Below are 27,147 nucleotides of genomic sequence, written 5' to 3' on the forward strand. Positions count from 1 at the left end.
TGATGGTCTGATTTTAGCCCTTAGAACATTAATGTCTAGTCACATAGAGAAAGAGAAATATTAACATTAGAAAAGTGTGTGTGTGTGTGTGTGTGCGCACGCGTGTGTGTGCAAGAGAGATAGGAAATTGTAAAATCCAAGGAGAATGCCTACTTGGTGCAGCTCAACTCTTAGAACACTTTCAAGTTAAAAACTCCATGATTGCAATTATACATATTTAGGTATTTTTATTATTTCTTAAAAGTTCTGACAAATGGCTAAACTGAGGTGTCATTACCAGGTGCTGAGGAACATTGAAAGGGAGTGTGAATAGAACAGAGTAAATTAGACTGATAGCAAACAAAAAAAAAAAAAAAAAGAAAAAAAAAGAAAAAGAAAAAAAGCCAACAATATGCCTAAAAGAGAATTGCTAATGTACATAAACACACAAAAGTCAAGCATTAGATAAATATATTTTTCTCTTTATCTTCTTACCCTTCATTTGTGCATTTCTTTCACTCCATCTTCTCTCCAGAATATGCTTTTCATCAACTTTATTGAGGTATAATTCACATACAATGTGCATACATATTTTAAATTTGAGTTTGAAAAATGTATATGCCCCTGTATCTATCTGCCTCCATCAGGATATAGATTATTTCTATCACGGACCAAAGTTCTTTCTTGATTTTTTTTTTCCAGAATTAATTCTATCACATCTCATACCCAAAACCACTTATCAGACTTTGATTACTATAGATTAGTTTTGTTTGTTTTGTTTTGTTTTCGGACTCTAGAGCTTTGTATAGTATGGTACTCTTTTATGCTTGACATTTAGCTCAGCATATTTTTTTTCAACTTTCGGAAACTATTTCCATTTGGTTTGCCTTTGCTCTTTGTGGAAAAGCAGTGCAAGACCAGTCAGTGGTTGTTCCTACCCATTCAGTGGCCTGAGCAGTGGGAGCTGCGGGTCATTCTGCAGTGTGGAACTGCTGAATAGGCACAGAGGGCATATGCACGCCTTCAGACCAGTCTGGGGCTTTAGGTTGAGCAGCAATGAACTTGGGAACTGGAGCAGTCCCTTTTCCCTGAAATCTCTCCTTGGTCACAGCCTTATCAGCAGCAGCCTGCTTTTCCTTTTCCATCTCTTCTGGATTTCTGTAAAAGTCGAGATCAGACAGGACCTCCCATGGGTGTTCACGGGAAATGGTGCCACACTTGTGCAGAACTTCACGGGCCACCATCCACCACATCAGACCCACTGAGTGAGCTCCCTTGTTGTTGCAAGGGATGGCAGTGTCCACATAACCCAAAGGAAAAATCTGTGTTACGCAGAGAAATTTTAGGCAGATTAACATAAGAGAGGCTGGTGGTCAGCCCTAGGATCAGTAACCACCAGAAGTCTCGGCTCCCAGAAGCTGCCTAGAACTGGTTAGTAAAGGCTCCAGGAGCGAAGCAGCCAGCAACAGGTAAGCTCCAGTGGCAGCAGCTCACTCCAGCACAGCTAGCTGGCCACTATTCCTGGATGATGTGATGCTGACATCAGCCAGGTTTTCAATGGCAACAGTGGCCTGAGCTGCCAGCAGAAGCTTCTCCCGGGTTCTCTTGAGATTTATGATGTACATACCGTCACATTTACTTTCGTAGATGTACTGTTCCATTTGGAAGTCAAGGTTGGTGCCACCTAAGTGGATTCCTGCTGCAAGGAATTTGAGGACATTGTCTTCATTCACTTGCAGGACATCAAGGGCACCAGACACTATGAAGGTTTCCCTTTAAACTACAATAGGAACTCGGAGCAACACCATATGGACCCCTTTCTGCGTAGTGTGGAAAAAGCTTAGCATAATATTTTTGAGATTCCTTTAAGTAATTGCCTGTATTACTATCTTTGTTCCTTTTTATTGCTCGGCAGTATTCCATTATGTGAATATACTATTAGTTGTTTACCCTTTCACCTACTGATAGATATCTGGGTTGCTTCCAGTTTAGAGCTACTATGAATAAAGTTGCTATTAACTTTTTTGAGAAATTATTTCAGTACATAAATATTTTCACTTGCCTTTGATAATACCTAAGACTGTAATTAAAGGATTATATGCATTTTTAACTTAAGAAACATTTTCCAAAGTAGTTTTTCCATTTTCCATTTCTATCAGCAATGTATGAAAATCCCCACTGCTACAAAAGACGCCATTAGAATTTTGATAAGTATTGCTTTGAATCCGTAGATCACATTAAGTAGTTGACATTGACAAATTAACAATATTAAGTTTTCCCATCCATGAACATGGGAATTTTTTTTTATTTAGGTTTTCTTTAATTTATTTTGGCAGTTTTTTTTTTAGTTCTCTGTGTACAAGTCTTGTGCCTATTTGGTTACATTTATTCACGGGTATTTTCTTCTTTTGAATGATGTTATAAATGGAATAGTTTTCTTAATTTGCATCTTAGATTGTTCATTGGTGCATAGGACACTACATATTATTTATGTATTGATCTTGTGCCCTGAAACTTGGCTGAATTTGTTTATTAGCTTTTTTGAAGATTTTTTGGGATTTTCTTTGTTTAACTTTTAAAATATTTATTTACTGTTTCAAGTTTTTATTTAAATTTCAGTTAGTTAACATATAAAGTAATATTGATTTCAGAAATAGAATTGAGTGATTCATCACTTACATTTAACACTCAGTGCTCGTCACAAGTGCTTTCCTTAATGCCTATCCCTTTTAGCCCATCCCCTACTTACCTGCCCTCCAACAACCCTCATTTTGTTCTCTCTAGTTAAGAGTCTTTTATGGTTTGCCTCCCTCTCTCCTTTTCTCCCTTTCGCCTGTGTTCATCTGTTTTGTTTCTTGATATAAGATCATGCCATCTGCAAAAGGGATGGTTTTGTTTTTCTCCTGGATTTGTTTCTTTTGTTTTCTTACCTAAAGAACTTTCCAGTACAATATTGAATAGCAATTGTGAAGGAAGATGTGCATGTCTTATTTCTGATCCTGTTGGAACATTTTCAGTCTTTCACTATTAAGTATAATATTAGCTATAGGTTTTTCTTAAATTCTTTTTATCATCTTGAGAAAGTTCAAAAGAAAAATTCCTAGTTTTCTGAATGTTTTTATCATGAATGGGTGTTAGATTTTGTCAAATCCTTTTAAAAATGTTTATTTATTTTGAGAGAGAGAGAGAGAGAGAGAGAGAGAGAGAATCCCAAGCAGGCTCTGCACTGTCAGTGCGTAGCCAGGCATGGGGCTTGATCCCAGGAACCATGAGATCATGACCTGAACTGAAATCAAGAGCCATGTGCTTTATCAGCTGAGCCACCCAGGCACCCCTTGTCAAATCCTTTTTCATGCACCAATTAAAATAATCATGTTTTTATTCGTTAAGTCTCTGTGGTGTATTTCACTGATTTTCTTATGTTGAACCATCTTTGCATTCCTGGGATAAATCTCAGTTGATCATGTTGTATAATCCTCTTAATGTGCTTTTGGCCCAGTGGTGATTTTGTCCCTTAGATTTGGCAATGTCAAGATATTGATTATGATAACTGGAGAAATGTGCTTCTGGCCTCTGGTGTGTGGATGCCAGACTGTTGCTACACAGTCTAAAACGGGCAGGACAGTTCTTTTTCCTCCACACAACTCTGGATTAGCCATAACAAGTTATCATTATTTTTCAGGTTGATAAACTCTTAATTATGACAGTGCTGCTAGCCTTCCTCCAGTGAGTACGGCCATTCTCTTTCTAGGTTGTTACATGATCTTCATCTCTTCTGTCACCTCAAAACACTTCACCCTTCTCCTACCCTCTTCCTTCATGCTCTAGCCATAGTGAACCTCACTTAGTTTGTTCTATCAGCCAAGTTATCTTTTACTTTCATCTTCTACACATATATTTCCCTCTGATCAGAACATTATTCTCCTTCTCAGTCCCCAACACCATCACTAGGTTTCCCTTCCGCTCATTCTTCACATCTCAGTTACTTCCTCCAGGATGTTTTTCTGATTCCCCTTAGATGAAGAAAGGTACTTTCACAGCATTTTTACCAAATACCAGCCCTGTTTATGTCACTGCATTTGTCAGAGTTTATTAAAATGACATGTAAATTTCTTTAAAGTCTTAGAGAATCATACCCAATACTGTTTGCTGTGGTTTTTTTTTTTTGTTTTCTTTTGTTGTGTTGTGGTGTGTGTGTGTGTGTGTGTGTGTGTGTGTGTGTGTGTGTGTTACAAGAATAAATGAATGAGGGGCCATGGATGGCTCAGTTAGGTAAGCATCTGACTTCAGCTCAGGTCATGATCTCACAATTCGTGAGTTTGAGCCCCACATCTGGTGAGCATGAGCCTTGCTTTGGTCAACATGAGCCCCATTTTGGGTGAGCCCTGCTTCTCTCTCTCTTCCTGTCTCTGTCTCTCTGCCCCTCACTCTCTCTGTCTCTCAATAAGCAAACAAACAAACAAACAAATAATCCCAAATTCATTTTCCTTTACCTGCAACATTAGGAAAGATGGGAATTAAGAAATGTAAGTTAGTGTTTTAAGTGTATAATACCTCAGATGTGTCTCTGAAATATAAATAACCAATTAAAATATTTTAATTTTAGTTATGTAAATTTTTGCTACTCTGCTTCACCCATAATTAGTTATTAATATATCTGATTTTTTTAAATTATCAAATGGTTGATCCAGTGTCTATTCAAAGATTGAGACACAGACCCAGAGTTTCAGAGCACTAATATTTAGAACTGGCTCTTGAATAAATTATCACATATACAAGCAAGGTTTGAAAATGGAATTTGGGACACAAGGAAGTAGCTCATGTCAGACTCTTAAATCAATAGGCGTGCAATATGGCTTTCTAGGAAATTTCTGATTTCCCAGGCAGTGTCCAATTTCTGGAGAGAGAAACAAAATGTAATCTGCACACAGTCAAATGCCAGGGGCGATGTGAGTATTGTGCAAGTTCAAGCCAGGTCAGAATAAAAATGACTACTAACCAGCCATCCAGCTTGTAAAATGGTATAAGAACTCATTCTCACTTATTGCCCTTTACAAATATTAAAAAATAAGTCATAGTGTCAGCACGATACATCAAGTTCCAGTGTTGCTCTAAGGACCAGAAGTGTTTCAAGTAGGAGTTGAATGTGATGTGAATTTCTGTAAATCAAAGGCTACTTTTTCACTTAATCTAATCAAAGTGCTGAAAATATATTCTAATGGTTACTTGACCAGCCCCAACACCCTCACATAGTGTCATCTTAGGAGAAAAGATTTAAGACAGAAGCCAACACCATGTTATTATGGTGTGCTAGGTGTGTTCTGTCTTTTGGGGATTGTAGTTTTCATTTAGTTTGCTTCTATGTTTCTTAGCATTTTTCAAAATTCCAAGTTTCCTTATACCATTAGCTACATACCAAAAACTCTAGAATTATAGGAGTTTGCCAAGATCTAACAATCTTCTAAATGCATATTATGTTCCTCAGAGTATTTTTGTCTTCCTGTACATTTGTCCAAATATTTAAATTGAGAACTGTTTGGAGAAGATTCAGATTTTATTATCTTATTTTGCTTACAGACATTCTGAGCCTCCATTTCCTGTTCTGCAATGTAAAGAACTGAACAGAAAGTTAATCAGTACTTGATATATTAAAAAAAGTATACATGGATATGAGTATGTACTGACTATAGATGCTTATTAAAATAATTCTCATAATTCTGGTTAAGGTAAATCTGGTCTTTAGGCTCATTCCTCACCTTCGTCTTAGCGTACAGTAAGGCAATATTTTAGCAGTATATTTAGGTGGAAGGATTTTCAGAGATTTGATCTTCCCTAATCAGCTTATTTAAAAGAGAGCAATGACTTCCCACCTCATTATACCCCAGGTCACTGTCTTATTATTCCACTTACTTCCATTTTTTAATGTTTATTTACTTATTTTGAAAAAGAGAGAGAGGACAAACAGGGGAGGGGCAGAGAAAGAAGGAGAGAGAAAATCCCACGCAGGCTCTGTGCATCAACACAGACCCTAACGTGGGCATCAGTCTCACAAACTGTGAAATCATGATCTGAACTGAACTCAAGGGTCAGATGCTTAACCAGCTGAGCCACCCAGATGCCCCCATTTACTGCCTTCTTAGTACTTAATGCAATCTTTATTTATTGTGATTCTGGCTATTTTCTTTTTGTCTCTGCTAACACCGTCTTTAGAATAACAGCTCCAAGAGGGCAGGGGCCATGTTTGCCTTGTTTATTTTCTTTTTTAATCACTAACATGAAGAGCACTTAGCAGGTCATCAATCAATATTTGTTAAATTAGTTTTGTTGGTTGCAGATATCACATTTTAGGGACTTAAAATAATGCCCTGGGTAAAGCCAAAAAAAAAAAAAAAATGAAAAAAGCTTTCACAAAGATTGCATAACCTTTACATTTAGTGGTTCTTCTTGTGTGTCTTCCACATGCCTCCTCCTGCTAACACCAACTAGGAACTTCCCACACTACCAAAGGAAGGATAGAAGGAAAGCCATTTGGAGAAAGTACTTTTCTCATTAGTCCTGAATCCTCTTATCTCCTAATAGTCTGATAGGTTGTCAACACAACACTGGTGGCTTAACCATTCCAAATGCTGTATGTATTTGTATCTATATATCTATGCATACATATAATAATATAGGCTATATACAATATAGAAATATGTAATATATAATCAATATATAGCTGTTATAATAATATTCTATATATGCTGTATGAATTATATGAGTAGATACATTTCCTATGTTTTATATGTACCGTATATATTTTATACATACTTTTGTAAAAGTACTTATTTATTTATTTGCACATATAATAGAAAAGTTAAAAATGCCTGTTTTCCTCGACTAAGAGATGTGGAAACATGGTTGCCTAAAAGATATACCCTAGGGGTGCCTGGGTGGCTCAGTTACTTAAGTGTCTTACTCTTGGTTTCGGCTCAGGTCATGGTCTCAGGGTTCGTGAGTTTGAGCACCACGTATGGGTCTGCACTGATGGTGAGGAGCCTACTTGGGATCTTCTCTCTTCCTCTCTCTTACCCTCTCCTGCTCAAGCACTGTCTCTCAAAATAAATAAATAAACTTAAAAAAAATAAAGGACGTACCCTAGCACAGTTTGATGATAATTATACAAGCACAAAAACACAATTTATCTGTCAATTATAATAAATAATTTATTAAATAAATTGGAACTTCATAGAAATGTTTATTATGTACCAATAATATTATTATATAAGGATACAAGGAGGAAAACTCCAATAATATTATTATATAAGGATACAAGGAAGAAAACTCCATAAGGTTGATACTTTGTATGTCATAAGCCAAATCTATTTTCAGTTATAGAAAATCTTTAAGTTCTAAACATTTCAAGTCAAATGTATCTGTATTGATATCTACTGTCAGAAATATATGTAAGCATATAGACCTCTCTGATTATTTTCTTATAATCGTTAAGATTCAACTAGAGCCAATTATTAGATTAGGCTGACACAACCAGAGGAAATTTGTGAAGCCAATAGATTAGTTTCATGTCTTGTATACGAAAGGAATACACTGATTAATTTTTTTTTTACTTTTTAATCTGTTTCTTTGATATAAAGTATTCTCAGCATTAAATGTATTTTTTTGTTGTTGTTGAATTCCTGCCCACTGGGTAAGACAACTTAACTTATAAAGAGAAGATCTTTTCTGTTATCCCAGAATTTTTTAAGTCCTTCCATTAAGCTAAAGCAATTGTTGAACTGATATTTTCAGTATATGAAACTTCAATATTTGATATACCATACAATTTATGTGAATATACATATAACATATATTGTTCAAGAAAAAAAAATGAGAGTGGTAGCAAAGGCTATTTATTTTTTAAATTGAGTGAGTAACCACTCCTGGGCCTAGCGGTTCAAAAGTTTTATAGCAGGGAAGCACTGTCTACAAGAAACATTCTAAATTAAGTATGTGCCAGCAAGACTTATGTAATTGCCTTCCCTCTAGCTAGTGTTAGATTTTACTTTGAAATGGTTTAATGAATTTATTATTGGTTGAATTATAGAGATACAGTCAATATCTGCATCAATTACCTCATCATTTTGAAATTGCTATCTTTCTTTCTCTCACATCAGAATATTTTTTCATACCACAGCTGCCAACATTACTTAGGCACCATAACTTTGTGTTTTTGACATTTTGTTACATAATACTTACTTTGTTACACTCATGCCCACATGATGATACCTTGAAGTGAACAGGAGGACCTGTGTGGCTAAGATACTGAGTGGGCCCACCCACCTTGTGGTCCTCCATTAACCTAGGGCCAACTATCATGATCCTTGTCATCAGGTCAACTTCTCTAATTCAATCTATTCAATTTCCTCCCTGCTCCATGATTTATCAGGTAAACAACTGGCATGCAAACAAGCAAAGTATGTTCTCAAAGACACACAGAAAATTAGAGATAGTACCTATAGCAAAACTTAGGTATATAGATAAGTGATTGTCCAATAGAAGCCTCAAGGATGGAATCACTGAGTTTAAAAGTAAGGAATTCAGCTATGCTGGTTTGGAGAAGATAAAGTCACTAGCTACTGACCTATTTTTTTTTTTTCCTGTTGAATGTTAACAGCTTTCTATAGATAGGCACACTATTACACAGCAATATTGTGGGAGCTGTTTGTTTCTGAAGTTTTTGATCAAATGATACCTTTAGAACTTCTGATTGTCCCTTTAGCAACCCAAATGTATTCAAATTATAAATTGAAAGATATTGGACTTCTAATAATTCAAGCTTTCTGTGTACTATTAAGTTCTATGAAGCCATTTTGGATAGGTAGGTTTTTTTTTTCATTTCTTATCTAATCTTCGTTTCAATATTGGAACAACTAGGTATATGCCTTCTTTTATTTGTATGGTTTCTTTCATATTTATGTAAATGGATATAAGTGAAAAATGAGTAAAAATACATTCTAGGAAGGATATTAGAATGCTAACATAGCTAATGCCATTCTTGGAAATCATTTAGGGAAAAATGGATTCATTTGAAAAGGAGAGTTATAAAATATTATCGGTCTTAAAGGACCCGAAGGGTGCTATTATAGAACTGTGACTCTGGAGAACATATACGGAACAGTACAAGTGCCAAAGACTTCAGCATGTGCTTTTAAAATTATTAGCATATTAAGGGCCACTTAGAGGTCTCACTTCTCCCCATTTTCCTGGGATGGTCCTGATTATAGAACTCAACATATTGCATCCCAGGAAACACTCCATTCACACACGACTCAAGAAATTTGGTCCTGTTGGTCTGACCAAAAGTTCCGAGTGAAATAGTGCCTATGGAAGCATTGTCTTTGTGCATGTAGGCACAAGTTAGAAGATTGGGGCTGATTTTTGACTTCACCGTTCCCTAGTTTTGTGACGGAAAGCAAGTCACGTTATTTTTCACTCTCATCTCTTAGGGGTTTTTTTCTAAAATATAAATACCTTTCTCACCTGTATTTGTGGATATTAAGTAAACATGAATGTGAAATGCATTCTAATACTCAAAATGCTATACAAATAAGTTTGTCTTAACTCCAACAAGTTTGCAGAATCAGTGTTGGTACATATTACACTTTCTACATGAGAACTGCTGGAGGCATCTATTCTATAACTTGAATGTTAAGGGTACATGAATTGGTTTTAGATATGAGTTTCTGTGTATTTATCAGTAGTTATTGATTGAAAATCCCAGGTCATGCTTTTGGAAATTCTTAATATTAGGCACTGTTTATTTGTATAAAATATATTGTCTTCTTTTTTAACTTTTCATCATTACCCTTGTTAATTACTAAATCCTTTTGAATATATGCATACATATATGTCTAGGTAGACATAGATATGTTTCCTTAATATTTGAGTTTGAAAATTGGTTTGAAAGGCCAAATATTAATATTTAGTGTGATTTATCTTTTAAAAGTCGCGTCTTCTCTATCTTCTCTTTACTTAATGAAAAAGCCAATTGCAAAAGAAGAAGATTGATTAATAGCAATAACCTTGATATTCTCGTAATAAAAATCCTTTTTGAAGTCTAGTCTTTATAAAAGGCACTGACTGTGTTTTAAGGTTAATATCTAATGCTATGTCTAATAGATGGCAAAGATTTAATAATTGTAGCAGATGCTGTCCATTTGCTGAATGAATCTCCCACCCCAGTACCCAGCTCCACAATGCACCAGTAAAACCCTGAAGAGAAGTTACTACTGTGGAAACCTAACTATCTCTGACTGTTTTCTCACGTGGGAAACATGCTTTCCTCCATGCAAGACAAAGTAGAATTGCCTGAGAGTTAATGCTTCCAGAAGCAACACTCAATCAATAATGGATGGGGAAACTATAAATAAATACCCATCTTCTGTGCCCCTCAGTTGGGATAACTGCACTTGGTTTTGTACCCAGTGTTTCCCGGAAAGACTGAGGTTCAGTTGAGCACACTGATAACAGGCCTGGTAACAAACGTTTATCTTCATCCTCTGTCTGAATAATCACTTCCCATCTGGTGTTTCTCGGGATTGCCTCCCAACTCAACTTCTTGAATTCATCTCCTTAATTCACAGTCTACTTTGGGGGGAACTCAAAAGAAGAAAATAATGTCTGATAAAGAAATTAATCCACCTGCATGAAAAGATACACACATATACAGGTAAGGCTCTACCTCTGTGCCAACATACAACTCGTCATCTTACCCTAAGTTGGTTTATAACAACCGTGACAAGTAGAATTCAATTTAGATTTGGGAAGAGTAAGTCCTTTCTTTGGTAAGGTGGAACTTTTTTTTGCTTTGTCTCTAGAGATTCTTTGAATATAAATAATAAGTGGAAGTCATAGAATACAAAGAACAGCAAAGGAACTGAGAACTGTTGTTTTGTTTTGTTTTTGTTTTTGTTTTTGTTTTTCTCATCTGGGAGACTGACTCATTAACATAAGAAGCAGACCCTGGAGATGTTCCATAAAACCAAGTTCTGCTCAAGCCTGCTCTGGTATCTCTTGTGTGATAAAAATTATTGACACTTAGCAAGAGTTGATGTCTTGGTATTCCACCTGCAAATGGTAGGTCTGCTGGGGAGATGGAGGACTGATATGTATCCTGGAAATTCAACACTTGAACTCAGAAGTAGGTGAACTGTGAATTATGGGCCACTGGTCACATAAAGCCTGCTGGTCATGTCTCATAGTCTGTTCTGCCCTGGGATATGTGGTACATCCACAAAAGGAGTTTCTTGTTAATGCTGGTGGGAGCTGTGTGCAAGCTTCCACATGAACAGTTTGTCCTTCAGAGTCTAATCAAAGGCTACTTAGGGGGTTTTTCTCCTTGAGTTAATGGGAGTATGAGTGTTCATTGAAGGGAAATTAGGCCCAGAAGACAGGGAAGCAAATTAAACCTTTATTTTGATTTGAATTGGGAGTGAATAAAGTGTTCACTGCTCACTAAACTCAAGTGAAGTTAACATGTGAGAATGAATGGAGACAAATTTCTCTGTGTGGGAAGGAAGACCTCAGGGCACTTTGTACCCAGGAATCTCCCGGGGCAGAGCTGAGATGGAGGTGGCCATTCATCATCCTCTGAGGGTGATGGGGATTTTCAGTAAATGCTGTATCAATGTAGTTAAATCTTCCCAGAACCAATAAAAATGCCCTTGCCTTTTCTACCCTCTATTACAAGTAATTGCTATTCATCTACTTATGGATATCTTGGAAGTAGTCACAGAATACTCAGAGTGCCTGGGGGATGAAAAGTTTGAAGGAAAAATGTAGCTGTATATCATTGGCATTCATGAGAATATTCACATTAGATGTTTGAAAGGCAGGTCCCCAGGAGGCAATAGAGAAATCAGGAACAATATTGTGCCAAAAATACTACTCTGGCCAGGACATCAGGGAGTTTATATCAGGTAGAGTGAAGGAAGACAATTTGGAAAGAAAAGATATACGTGCTTTTCTGTATACACGTAGTTTATTTATATATGTACATCCACTGAAAAACTAGTGTATTCTGGGAATTGACAATCAGACTGGGCCTGAAACTTGTGAAATATGCAGCTGTGCCTTGTATGTCTTTGAGGCTGAAACCTCTGAATAACGTCTTGCATCATGATCAATACATTTTCAAACTTTTAAAATCTGCTGGCAACCAGTAGGCCAAAAATGTCTTGTGCCTGGGTACCATTTGGTATTTGGTAGGGCAGGTTTAAGCTACTGGAGATCCAGATGCAGAATCTGAAGTTGTTGCCTTTTCCTAGAAGTTATGCACTTCTTCTGGAGATGTAGAGAGTGACTTGTCCCATTGATGCCACACCAGACACATGGGTAAAAAGATGTGAAGAGGTACATGGGTGATATCATTCTTGCCTTGAGTCACTGTAGTGCAAAAAGAGTTCTTCCTTCTCTTATTTTCTCATTCTCCACAGTTCAATCTCTTGAAGCAGGTAGTCCAAGTTAAGCGTACTTACTTCTCTTCATCCCCTTTATTTAAAAGGTCTAGTGCATCACCCTTCAAGGAGATTGTACTAAATTCCATCAAGATAACAAAGAGAACAGTGATGCTCAAAACTATTGCTTGTGGATGGCTTTTCCCATAACACCCTGAAATACATTTAAGTCACTCAAAAGTACCAACAAATCACCCATTTACTCAGTGAATTATTATAACCCCTCCTGTGTACAAGGGCACACACACACACACACACATGCACACACACACAACCCTGAAAAATAGATGATGCAAAATATATCGTGAAAAAAGCAGCCATATTTAAATATTTTATCCATTCCTTCATTAAGGATAAATCCATTAGGAGTTGCAAGGAAAGCAAAAGCGTTTCTTAATGAAGGTATAATACAAATCTTCATGGAATAAAGGTCATTGAATCTTGGCAGAATGCTAAAATAAGAGAATTCTTGGAAGATGGACCAACATAATCAAAGACAGGAGCATCTTTGAAAATGGTATGATCTTTTATTTTTTTTTATTTTTGTACTTAGTAATGATAATGATGACAATTATAGCAGCTATTATTTATTGAGTCCTGACTTCATATGAGATAGTGTTCTAAGCAGTTTATATCAATTAACATATCCTCACCTTAAACCTGGAAAGATGCTATGATTATTATTATCCTCATTTTACTGATAAGGAAACTAAAGCACAAGAGCGTTAAATAACCTGTATGACATCTTCTTCTTGTGAGAGACAGAGGCTGGACTCAAATTAGCGGCTTGGCTACAAAGAATGGGCTCTTTCCTACCGCTGTTATCTCTTGCAGAGTCCACAGAACCACTGAATCAATGACTCTTTTTCTTCTCATTTCCCTTGAGACATGGATTGTCCGACAGAACCAATGTCATCTTGGAGAGCAACACTCTGCCCTTAGTCTCCTTAGCCCTTCCTTCCTTAGAACTTTTTCCCCAAACTACCTTCACATTCACCCTGCCTCCTATGCTAGAAGCCAATTTGTATTTTCAGAGTAATTCCAAACACGTATATCCAGATAGCTGACCACAATCCTGTGCTTCTTGTGTACAATATGAAAAGGGCCCTTGTCTTGAAATCAAAAGATCTGGATACAGGGGCACCTGAGTGACTCAGTCGGTTAAGCCTCTGACTCCTAATTTTGGCTCAGGTCATAATCTCATGGTCTGTGAGATTGAACCCCTCATCAGGCTCTGAGCTGAGCCTGCTTGAGATTCTCTCTTTCCTCTCTCAGCCTCTCTCTTCTGCTCATGCTCTCTCTCTCAAAATAGTAAACATTAAAAAAAAGATCTGGGTACAAGCTCCAGCTCAGGTACATACTATCTATGTGCTTTTGACCTAACGCTTGAAGTAGTGTTACATTATTTGGAAGTTTCCCTCCTAGTTATCTGTTGAATTGCCTGCTCTCCCATCTCGGTTTAGAATTCTGAGACCCAAAATGTCACCGAATTTACTGAAATTATGTTGCTGATTACAGGAAGTGGTGGACTCTCTTTGAGCCCTTTGGATTCCTGGTCCTTCATTTTTTCTGGGCCGGCCTACCCTTGGGAATGTTCTGCAGAGGGCACTTCTCCTTTCCTCCTAGTATGGTTTTCACATCATCTTTTTACTTCCTCCCCACTGTTAACACCTCACAAGGCTCACCTAGGTCTGAATGCAAATTAGGATCACAGTGTTGTCTCAAATCACCCAAATTTGTAAGGTGCAAAATACAAACCAATGTTTTTAAAAGAGTATGGACACTCCTTCCTGTGTGGTTCTAGGAAAGTTCATTAATCTTTCTAAGCCTCACTTTCTTTTTCCTGGTATATTTAAGAAATCAAAAGGAGACATTTTATTTGAGAAAGTACCTTTCACACTATAAATCAGTTAACAAAAGTAGGTACAATTTATAAAAACAGGAGTTTTAAATATGAGAAGGGAGATGCCTGGGTGGCTCAGTTGGTTGAGCATCCAATTTCAGTTCAGGTCATGATCTCATAGTTCATGAGTTTGAGCCCCATGTTGGACTCCATGCTGGCAGCTCAGAGCCTGGTGTCTGCTTCAGATTCTGTGCCTCCCTCTCTCTCTGCCCCTCCCCTACTTGCCCTCGGTCTCTCTCTTTCTCAAAAATAAATAAACATATTTTTTTAAATAGTAGAAGACAGTTAAGTCTTCTTAGCAAGAGGGCAAGAAGCAGATGTGAAGTGGGGGGGGGGGATCTGTGATAATATCTTAACACCCTGCCCTTGGGAAAGTGTCTCATCAGGTCCACAGATACATTTATTTAGCTTTCAGGGGCTATCTCCAAAGGAGATAGAATGTGCCTAGGCCTGGGAATGAAGTCAGTCCCCCATGCCTCTTGCCACAGACTCTCCTCTCAGGGCCCATGTATTTAACAGGAATAACACACCTTCGACAAGAGATCCTGATCAGCATTTCTGTAATTCCAAAACACCAAGGAATGGGGCGTTTAAGAGACTGAGGTATAATGGCATTCCCTGTTCCCAAATGAATCATTTTTTTCCTTCTTTCCTTTTTATTTTTATTATTTTCAAAATTCTAGCCACTCAGTAGCAGAGGAATTTCCCAGACTTTTGTAATAACAATGTTGACAGGCAACTGCATTTTCCTCCTGAGGCGACTCCCATTTCCATGAGGTCAGGACTGCCAATGGGAGCACATATCAGGGGACAGGTTGATGGAAGAGAAGGCAAAAGGTCCAATTGTCCAGGGGCCGGGGACCATGAACCTTAGCCAAAAGGAACAGAATGGAATCAGTGTACATCCTGCTGTGAGTGTTCACTATTTTTTTTACCCTTTCTCCCATAATGTATAGCCTTGGAAGAAAGTGTGTTCTTTCTCAGCAGAGAGCCTGTAACTGCATAGTCTTAATGTATTCATAATGATATGAATATATAGATTTTCTTTTCACAATTCTTTTCCAGGAAGGTCAGAAAATTCACACATCTAGGCATTAAAAAAAGAAGGTACACTATTAAATGTGGTCAGAAAATCACTGATTGGCATGAAATGGGTTAGAATTCAGCCAATTTTTCTGATCAGTTATGCAGGAGAGAGACACTTTAGTAATTTAATCCCTTATGTATATCTTGGGCTTTCTCCAACTTAGATATTTTTTTCTTTCAAATCTTTTATTTAGTTGATCCCTACAAAAGTAGGAGCAGCCAGTAGGACAGATAACTACTGTCCCAATATTTACTGTAAGCAACCTAAGAATAGAGGTTGCAAGACTTACATTATATCATTAGCTATTGGCAGAGGTGGGACTCAGAGACCTTAGCATTTCTGGTCCTGGGCTCTTTTGTCTGGATCAGGTTTTCCCCAAGTGTTTTTATGGAGCATTCACCCTAGAAAACACACTGCAGAAAACAGGATCCCAAGATCATAGAAGTCTGAGAAATGCTACATTCTATACCTTTCTCTTCCAATGTTACGTTATACTTCCAAGTAGAAGAGACCCTGGAAAATCCTGCAGGAAAGCAATTTGTTTACCTCATTTAACCTAGTGTTTTGCATATCTGACTGCATGCTGCTTTTTTTTTTTTTTTAAGCCTGAAAAGCACACACTGTAAACCCTTGCCCAGCGCAATATAGCTTTATAACAGGTCAAATTATTCACACTGAAGGCGGAATCATCCATTTACAACTTTAATATGGAAAGATCTTTCTTTTTTTAATGCTAAGAAATTTGAACTGAATCTCCCAGAGCCAGCTTTGGGCAAAATTGTACAGTCTATAAAATTGGCCATTGTGGTAGAAAGCAACAGGCTATGGATATGAACAGATACTAGTCAGCTAAGGGACTTTTCTGCCACTGGGTGCACTTTGTCCAGTTCCCTACCCCTCCCAGCTCTAGTTCCCTCACCTGTATGATGAGAGCAGTCATGGTACCTACTTCATAGGATGCTGTGAAAATTAGGTGAGATGGTGCACGTATAGTCCTTGGCATAGAGCCTGGGACATGGTCCGTATTCAGAATAGTCATATTACTGGTATTCTTGTGCTCTTCCCTTTCAGTCAGCCCCCAGGTATCTCATTCTTGCTCCTCCTCCTTCTGTTTTTCCATGCTGTCATACAATCCAAACAGACTCTGTTTCCAGGTATCTTGTCCAGCTGGTATCAGGCAGAGATGGCAGAAACCAAGCAGGTGGTATGAAAGAGTGAGATGGACTCAGACAGTTGAGGTCCTCCAGACTAAGGCACACAGTAGAAAAGAGCCACACATTCCTGAGACTGGTTGTTGTTTGTTTGTTTGTTTTTTTAAATTAACATTTATTTATTTTTGAGACAGAGACAGAGCATGAATGGGGGAGCATCAGAGAGAGAGGGAGACACAGAAGCTAAAACAGGCTCCAAGCTCTGAGCTGTCAGCACAGAGCCTGACGCAGGGCTCGAACTCACAGACTGAGAGATAATGACCTGAGCTGAAGTCAGACATTTAACCGACTGAGCCACCCAGGCACCCCCAAGACTGGTTGTCATTGCTCATGCTTTTTTGTTGTGTTGTTATTTTTTATTGTGTTGTTATTGTGTGGAAATATGGACTCAGTGATGCAAAATCTTTAGATATTTCAAGAGAAGTGTAGGGGCGCCTGTGTGGCTCAGTCAGTTGAGCATCCAACTTCAGCTCGTCATGATCTTGCAGTTGGTGAGTTCAGGCCCCACATTATCAGGCTGTGTGCTGACACCTCTGAGCCTGGAGCCTGCTTCAGATTCTGTGTCTCCATTTCTCTTTCTCTCTCTGAAAAATAAATAAAAACATTAGAAAAAGAGTTAAAGGTAAGCCCAAATGTTCATTTTTATATGGGTTTCCCAATGTTTAAATACTCTGCTATGAAAAAATCCCACTTTTGGACCACTGCTTAATGACTCCTGGTCCAGGGGATTTCTGGCTTCCTGCTTTTATATAGAATAAAACACCTACAAGTGTAGAAGGGCTTAAGAGGCCATCTAGTTTAACCTTCTCCTTGATGCAGAAGTGCCCTCTATAATATCCAGAAAAGTATATTATCTCATATACTCGTAATGATAAAGAACTTGGTATCTAATGGAGAAACCATTTCACTTTTACTCTATGTAGGAACAATTTCATGGAATACTCACATAAACCCCAAGCAGTAGATACTCCTCTCTCCATTACAATTATCGTGAAACTCAAGCTCAGAGAGGCCATTTTACTTCCTCTAAAGTCACAAAGCTATTAAATATCTGTAGGTTATGTGATAGAAACCCAGGCTGCCTAGGTTTCACAGCCAGTATATCCTTAACCACTGGCTAAACAATTCTACTTGTTAAAATGCTCTGGGCTGATATTAAGCTGAAATTTGCTGCCCTGAAATGTCTACCCTTTGGTCACAGTTCTGCTCTCCTGAGACACAAATAATAAGTCTAATCCTTCTTCCACAAGACAGCCCTTCACATTTTTGAAGATGGCTCTCCTCTGCCAGCTAAATCGTCTCTTCTCCAGGCTAAACACACTCATTTCTTTCTCCTGACCCTCATAAGCTCCCAGGCACTTCATCATCCTCGCCCTGCTCCCCAGGAGGGAGTTTCAATCTGTCAAAATTCCTCTTAAACCATGATGTTTAGAAGAGAATACAGTCCCTCTATGTGGTTACATAAGTATAGGTTAAGACAAAAATAACACCTCCCTTGTTTTGACCACTATGCTTTTATTAATGCGGTCTTCGTTATATCTGATTTTTGGCCACTATGTAAAAAATAGGCAGGTCTTGAATGTTGGCCTAGAATCATCCCATGGGTGTGTGTTGTGTTCTTTTTTAACCATGGATTGATATAAAGTCACGTTCTACACCCTACTCCAGTTCTAAATAAGTAGATCAATTTTTTAAACGTAAGTGTAAGATTTAATATGTATCTTTATAAATACAATTTTGCTAGATTTAGATTATTTTTGGCCTATACTTATGTGTTTGTTTTTTTGTTTTTCTTTAATGTGAAAAATGTAGCAAAGCATAAAATAATTTTTAAAAATTCGCATATTCTGGCTAGTTTTCATTAAGCATAGAAAGAAATGAAAGGGTTTCTTTTTTCTCTGCTGCTATAATACTGCTCCCCAGATAAGTCTATTGATATTTTCCCCAAAGACAACACAACACAAAAATACTTCATATATATATTTGTTTCCATAGGATCTTGCTATAAATATTCTTGTTTGTGGGGTTTTTTTTGTGGCTAATTTGTAATATATGAAGAGGCAAAAATGTGAAAAGAAAAATAATCAGCTCCTTGCTATTTAGCATATATATATATTATATATATGTTACATATATAATATATATCAAATCATATATATCATCTTACAGTTGCAAAGTTCAAAAAATACCTGGACTAACAGTAATGGTATAAATACATATACTTTGTTCTTTGTAATCCAGGTATTTCTGAAATTTATTATCTGATATGCTTGCTATCCCCGTCAGCTCCTCTCTATATCATTCTTTAGCCAGGGATTGGTAAACTGCAGCCTTGAACTAAACCCTATCCTTGATTGTTTTTTGGTAAATAAAGTTTTATTAGAACACAGACACTCCATTTGTTACTGTCTTGTCTCTGGCTGCTTTTATGCCACAGCAGTCCAGTTTAAATTGTGGTGACAAAGGCCAAATGATGTGCAAAACTCAAAGTATTTACTATCTGATCCTTTAAGGAAAAGTTTCCTGACTTCTGTTTTCGCGGTTGGTTAGCAGTCCATCCGTTCTATTATACTGAGAACTAAAACGGGCATATTCCTATTCCTGTGTTAAATGATACTGAAAGAAAAAAAATCATTTAGTTATTTGCTTCAGGAGATATTTGCTTCCTCAGGATAAAACTTACATTTCAAGACCCACATCAAGAGTCTCACCTCATGGTGCCCATCAATCTAAAGCTATTATTCCATAAACTGTGCCCAGTCCTACTCAGGTTCTCGTCTTGCAAGAACAATCTTAAAATCACTCAGCTCAGGCCATAAAATCTTATATATATCATCCATAACTTCCCCTTCTGAGGTAGTGCTAAGACTATGTCAAGTTATATTCTTTTCTGCAGTAAGTCTAATAAACTTAAGATTTGGCTGAACAAATATTTCTTGTCGCCCTTTTAGGAGTGGAGAGTGGACATTACAAATCTTCTAAACTAGTATCACCCATTCTGCATTATCTTATTCTGATTAATGTAAATACTGAGAACATTCCTATGAGGTATAACTACCTGCATTTTGTATTTGGGAAAATGGGCTCATAGAAGCAGAAGATATACTTGGGTGGCAAGTCCCATGGCACAGATCAAGAGGGAAAAATAGTAAGGTGAACCCTCTGTCAGGCTTCTGCCCACAAGTCCCAGGTCTACTCTAGATTATAAACTGAACTGGGATAAATATTTACATGTTCTAGGCCTCAGTGCCCTTTCCTATGAAAGCGAAGAACTGTGCCTATATTATCTATATATTTGCTTTAAATTCTGCAACCCATTGGATGAATGATTTTTTTCGCAGTTGGAAAATAAGTTTCTCCATACCGATTTCTTTCTTTTCTTTTCTTTTTTAATGTTTATTTATTTATTTTGAGAGAGAGGGCAGGGGGAAGAAAATCCCAAACATGCTCTATGCTGCCACCACAGAGCCTCATGTGGGGCTTGACCCCATGAACCATGAGATCATGACCTGAGCTGAAATCAAGAGTTGGATACTCAGCCGACTGAGACACCCAGGTACACCCATACTGATCTCGTTCAGCAAGACTCCGCTACCTAAGCAGAGGCATATGGGATAAACTATATTGAAGACTGAGCTCTACAGCTTGGTTGCTCTAAGAAAAAAACACAATGTAGAAATTATTCTAACTATTTTCATAACAAACATATTTGCATTTATTTCGTGCTGTTAACAACTTAACATGTAATCATGCCTCCTCTAAGAAAAGAAGTAATACTTCTTCTATGATTGCATTAAACACGCTGTGTTATATCTTTCTACTAATCTATCATCTATTATGACTGCCTATTTTGAGAGCTGGCATAACAATTATCATAAGTGATAGCATTATATTCTGAAAACAAAGAATGTGATGGTACAATTTATCTCGCTACTTTGCCTGACTTAATGGCAGTTGGGGTTTCCTAGACAAAGCCAGATTTTTTCAGATCATAAATATTTCATTTTTTAATTTATTATTGATTCAGTTTGATAGTAAATAACTCCATGAATGCTGAGGTTGGAAATCTATTGTAAAAATTGTTAAGCATCTTTTCTTCTGTCCATCCATAGAATTTTATCATGCTAAAATACAACAGTGGAGCTACCTGAAGAAAATGGATTTGGGATTTTTAATTTATCTGTTGCAGTTAATTAACTGGTCAATTAAAAACAAAAAGGCAATTAGTGCCGAGCACATTTGTTCTGATGATGAACATGCAATCTGAAAATGGATCTTGATCTCTGCCACAAAATTCTTTAATGTCAAAGCAATGTTGTTGTAAGTAGAGGAAGAATAAAACCCATTAGGACTAATGCACTTTCAACAATGGTTTCCTTTCCTGCTAAAGCAACATAAGTAAGACACAATTAGAGAGAGAAGTTGGCCAATATTTTAAGTAATATTTCTGCATGGGCCGTTCTGTTTCCCTGTATTTAGAGCAATCACCAAGCCATTTAGTAGTAGCGGTAGTTACATTTTTTTTCCCTATCAAACTGAGAAAATCATTTCACATAGTCCAAAAGAGGTAAGAAATAGGTATAATTTGTAATTAACCTGAGGATTTCTATAAAGAGTATGTATTAATGAACAATTCTCTATCATCCAAACTGGTGTCACCTAGATAAATCTATTATTAAAGAGCATTAGACTGGTAGTTAGACAAGAATAACTTCCCATGTTTTCCTCTTGTCCTTCAATGTAATGTATTGGGTCATCTTAAGCATTTTGTGAAGTTTGTAAGTACGGTTGGTGAGTACCAACTAGAATCCTGTATGAGCCCCTTTCAAAGGCTTGTTGCACAGCTACGCATGCACATCCACCTGCCTTTTTATTTAAGCTCCTGTCCCTAGTTCCCAGTGCAAACAGAAGTTGGAAAACTCTTTTCTAAAAGAAAAAGAATTTCTCTCTTTTGATAAATCCCATTGTCTCCCATGTCTGCTGGAGTATCACAGCTGCACATGACAACAGCCCCCCCCCCCCCCACCAAATTTCCTGGCTGCTTGCGGTTTAGCCAATGCTTGACTTTTTTGATAATTCCTGATTTACTGGCAATCTTATCCAATTCCTAGACTGATGAATGGTTTCATAGCCAAGGGGTAGATTGATGACAGCTTTCTATTTCTAAAAGTACAATTATTCTGAACCATACAAAGATACTGTTTTGTGCTGTCTGGGTTAAGAATAATTAATATTAGGTATGACCTCACAGTCACGGCACTTGCTTCAGAATTCTTCTCTTAGCTGCCTTCTGGGGTTAGATGCTGGTCAGCAATACATGGTACAAAGAGGTCAGTATTTTTTTAATTTTTTAACGTGTATTTATTGATGATAGAGAGAGTACAAGCAGGAGAGGGGCAGAGAGAGAGGGAGGCTGAGGATCCAAAGCGGGCTTCTCACTGACAGCGCAGGACCTGACACGGGCTCAAATTCATGAACTGTGAGATCATGACCTAAGCCAAAGTTGCATGCTTAAGTTACTGAGCCACCCAGGTGCCCCTTAAAGAGGTCGATTTAAGGCAGGACACTCACTGGCTGAAGCTACTTACAAATACAGTACCCTTTTTGTCCTGCTAAACTTAACAAGATATTTTTGCTGAGTGTATACATAGGGTTACATAAAAACAGTTCCACAATCTTTTACCTGAAATCTTCACAGCCAAATGTATTTTAGAGTTTAGAATATATTAGAGTAGGGATGAATGAAAGAACTTCCAGGAGCTAAATGTCTAAAGGACCAGATAATAAATATTTTAAGTTTTGAGGGTCATATGGTCTCATCTGCTATAAGTATTCAACTCTGGCTTTGTAGCCCCAAAACAGCCATACACAGTACATAAATAAGCAATCATGTTGGGTTCCAGTGAAACTTTATTTACAGAAACAGGGGATCTAAATTTTGTCAGCAATATCTGGTTTTCTGATCCCTATTTTAGTGTTTAAAAGACACTGTGGTACAATTTCATATATATTTAGACGACACCTCTGGTGGACAATGGCTCGGTCAACCATTTCTGGTTTAGCAGCAAAACATGTAAATACACATGGTAAGTTGGATAAAACAGACTAAAAAACCTCACATTAATTTAAGACCAGTTTTTCCACCCAGCGAATTTTGCCATCTACTCTACGAGGATATTTTAATTTTCAGAGATTTAGACAAGATAGATTCTGGAATTGCAAGAAAGGGACGGGGAACCTATGCATATTCTTTTGTTGAAGTGTTCAAATTTGATACTTTTACATTGAGAAACTCCACCAGAGAAAAAGGAAACACACATGGTCTAGAGAGGACAGAGTATGTTCAGTAATAATGCAACAGTAACTTAGCAGTCGTGTCATGAACCAATACACCTGTTTTTCTAGGTCAAAGTAATATTTAAAAGATTGCATGGCCTAAAATTTTCATCTAAAACAAAGTGCTGGTGATGCATTTTTGAAACTTCTTTAGAGCTTCTGGAAATTCTTTTAAGTTTATATATTGGCCTCCTTTATTTTGCCTCAAGCAATCTTTAGGATTCTAGGAAACTAGAAATAATTCCTATGGCTATTTTGTGTGTCAGTGACCAGCATAAATTTTACTTATTGAATATTTCTAGGCCATTTACTGTGAGTAAATAACCAGCATCTTCTGATCTGGATTATTCTCACTGAGCTAGAGTACTTTCCTTCCTCAGGTAATCTAAACTTCTATGGATGGAACTTTTACAAATGACAACTGATATATAAATAATAGCTATTTAACCTATTTTTATAGAATATTGCCAAATGAAATATCTCCCGGGCTCTGCCTTCATTACAGAATGCTGATAAACAGTCAGATGGTGAAGGGCAATATTTGCTTTGTAATTGTACACTGGGTTGAATTGAACAATGTTAGAATATTAGAGCTGGAAGAAATATAAAGGTATTCTCTAGGTCAAACCTCCATTTTCATAAGAGGAAACTGGCAGTCAGTGTGATTGTAAATGAATTATCCAGCTGGTTAGGAGAAAGAGACAATAGTAGAAGCAACGTCTTTAGGTTCCCAGTTTCGTCTTTTTCTTGATAATACTAGATTGCCTGGCCATCAGGTACAAACCAAGCACAGACTATGGCATAACTATGAACTCTACGTTACGTACTGCACCACCTCTTGTTACAAGTAATACATATGGTGTTTATCTTCAAGGTAAGGTCCGAAAACTCTGGCAATACAGTGGAGACTTTGATGAATACAAGTCTTGGGGGGTATATCATGTCAGTTTGCTCTGGGGTCTTTAAGAAACACTTCATATAAATACAGGGTAAAGAATGAATGCGATGTTCTGATGATTATGGTTGCAAGAGATAAACCTACAACATAAATTGGGTTAGGCAAAAAATTCTTCTTGTTGATTCGCATCTGGAAATTCCAGGGGTTTAAGTATGACAGATGGTCTCATAATTTCATGATATCAGGTATGATTATAGGTTTTTTGAATGGCAGAAAACAATACAATAACACTCAGATATATGAAACTGGAATAGATGAAGCAGAACTCTTGACAGGATAAAAGCAAGCTGGGAGTATAAGAAGCGGCTCATGGATGGTAGGTGAAGTAGGATTAGCTAGATTTTGTGGGCTTCTGAGAGATTGGGTATTTTGGGTAATTATACCAGCCCAAGGAAAAAGCAACCATTCCTAGGTTTCAGGTATCTGGAGGCTTCTGGAAATTGGGATGGTATGCATTATAGCTCAGGAGTATTAGGTTCTATAAGAGGGATAGTTGGGGTGAAGGCTAAGCCAACTCTGCCAAAGGGAATTGAGAGGTTTTTTTGTTTTGTTTTGTTTTGTTTTGTTTTGTTTTGTTTTGGAATTGAGAGTTTTTAGCCATGTTTACAAAATTGGGTCAAGACAGCCCTTGTGAAATATATTATATTGGATCAACAGATTTATATTTTAGCAACTTAATCATCCTAGTAATATTGACAAAGGTCCTGACTTTGATTGTCATTGGTTTGGCTTACGTGCCCCTCCTTTTACAAAACACTGTACCCAGGTGAATGGATTTCTGATTGTCAAGACCCTGGTAACACCCTCGTTCCTGGAACTACAAGGTGGAGGCATTCCCACTCCAATTATATGGAGTGAGAATGTTTAGGGAAGTTGTTCCTCAAAAGAAAGTCACAGCTTTTATCAAAAGAAGAGGGAAGAATTGTTGGGTTGGAAAAAATAATGAATGTTCATCAAATAAGTTGGCCATATAATTTATCTTGTAAACCAGGATTCTTTTGGGAGAAAGGGGTACTGTTATTAGTTGTGCTTTGACATTTCAATAAACAGAAACTGTCAGGGAAAAATAAGTATGTGTGGTCATGCTAACATTACATGGTTTTTAAGGAAGATTTAGGCTTAAATGGGGAGTTCTATGCAAGTCAGAGAGCATGCATACAGAGACAATGTATAATACATATGCAAAATAATTAGTAGATCCATGAGCCTATACTGGAAGTATTTACTGAATAATCCTGCTGGAAAAGAATAGTTAGAAATGTATTGTTTGTTGCCTTGAATAGCATTCCAAATACTTTGGATGATTATGCAATAGAGAGCGATCACAGGTTTTAGAATGCTGGCATAATTGAACCAAACCTTTGTTTTAGGAAGGTAGTTTTGTTTGTAATATTCCATGAATGGAAAGGACAAGAGATTTCAGGCAGCAGGACTATTCAGAGATCCCATTTTCTTTATCTTAGATTCCACTACTCTCGTCAAACCATCAGTATCCCTTTATTGGACTACTAAAGTAACTTCTTAACTTATCTGTGTAAGTCCACGTTTTACTCCATCCCTGTCATTCTCTGCATCACCCACAGTGATGTTTATAAGAGGTAAATTAAGTTGACTTTTTCTGATTAAAATCCTCAATTATAATTTGAAAGTATGACACCAATACTTGTTAACATGGCCTATGGGCCTTGCATATTTGAGCCTCTTTCTCCTTTTCCACCTGTTGTCTCTTGCCATTGTCCCTCTGAGAATGAAACTGGATCCTTTTCAAGTCTTTGAAAATGCAAACTTAGTCCTGCTTCAGGACCATGCCCTACTTTCTCCCTTTTGCTTAGGCTGCTAGTCTCATTCTCCATCCTTACCCATATTAATCCCTGCAGACCTACTCCTCTCACACCATGTACAGCCACTATTTGCCTGGCTATCAGCTACCTGTCCTTCAGGCTTCAGCTCAAAAATGCTGCTTGAACCCCACCCCATAGATCTCATAAATCTCATTTTTTAGTTCAAAGCATTACCATATTTACTACACATAACTATTCACCAATGTATATATCTGTGATTGATTTTGTTGTTTTCTTAAATGTCATCTGTCATAAGATGCCAGAACCTTGAGGGGAACAAAGGGTCTTAGGATTTATCACTAACACCTAAGAATCTAATGTCTTTCAGAGAATGGATATAAGTGGATAGACAAATAAAAATTTGTTGAACAAATTATAAGTGAAGAATTAATATGGAATATGATTTAATTTAAATATAAGTAGTTTAAGGTTTAGAATAGGTGGCGCCAAAAGCAATGGAAAGGAAGAATTTGTGAAAAAAAATTATCACATCAGCATAGCATATTCATTAACCTGAATATTATTTGTTTTCAATGTGGTTTTTATTCCTTGATTAAATTTGAAAGCCTTTAACTTTGAGTTTATAAAAAGCATTAATATGGTCAGTGTTTTTAACTTAAGGTGAAAAAATTAGCAACAGAAAGAAAAGAAGTATTTTTTAAATTTAAAAATATATCAGGAAGTGATCAAAATTTCATTTTTGTTAGATTCACATATAAAGTTCACATACTTCCTTAAGGTATTTAAAGTTGCAAGAAATATATATTTTCAATAAGGTAAAGGTTCCCAAAGGATCGTTTCATTTGATATATAATCATTTTATCAAATGTGATCTAGGTGAATTTATTCTGAGCTTATTCTATATATATTTTTTGAGATGATGAGTTTTTTGTTTTTTGTATTTTTAAAATCATGAATTTTAAGAATCTATTATTAGATTTCTTTTTTGGAGTAAAGAACACAAAACACTTGATCTTAATTTCATTTATTATTAGATATCTTAAATGTAAAAATAAATTAGAGAAAATTATAATGTAACACCATAAGAAAATAATGTCTTGTATTTGAAAGATAACACTTCCAGAAATTCATTTCTGGTACAAATTTTGTAGCACAATACTAATATTAGTGCTGGTAACATTAGGAAAGATGATGTTTCTGAATGAATATATTCTCAAAAAAAAGTAATAAAAAAACTTAGAGAAGGCCATAAAATTTATAAAATCACCGTTGTGATTGTAAGAGTAGTATTTTATCCTATTTCTAATGACCTAGAATCACAAATAAAAGCAACAACAGGATTACAGGAGTTGGTTTAATATGTTTTTAATCCTCATT

The 27,147-nt window shown here is 36.8% G+C and overlaps 1 protein-coding gene and 1 pseudogene across 1 annotated transcript in view; one reads left to right on the plus strand and one right to left on the minus strand.

The window, feature by feature from the left end:
• LOC109254640 (contactin-6) overlaps positions 1 to 27,147 on the plus strand; it is a 282,077-nt gene that overhangs the window by 28,181 nt on the left and 226,749 nt on the right.
• On the minus strand, positions 834 to 18,041 carry LOC109254663 (40S ribosomal protein SA-like; annotated as a pseudogene).

This window comes from Panthera pardus, unplaced genomic scaffold, assembly GCF_024362965.1.
Source record: "Panthera pardus isolate Hobbes unplaced genomic scaffold, ASM2436296v1 HiC_scaffold_8, whole genome shotgun sequence".
Lineage (NCBI taxonomy): Eukaryota > Metazoa > Chordata > Mammalia > Carnivora > Felidae > Panthera > Panthera pardus.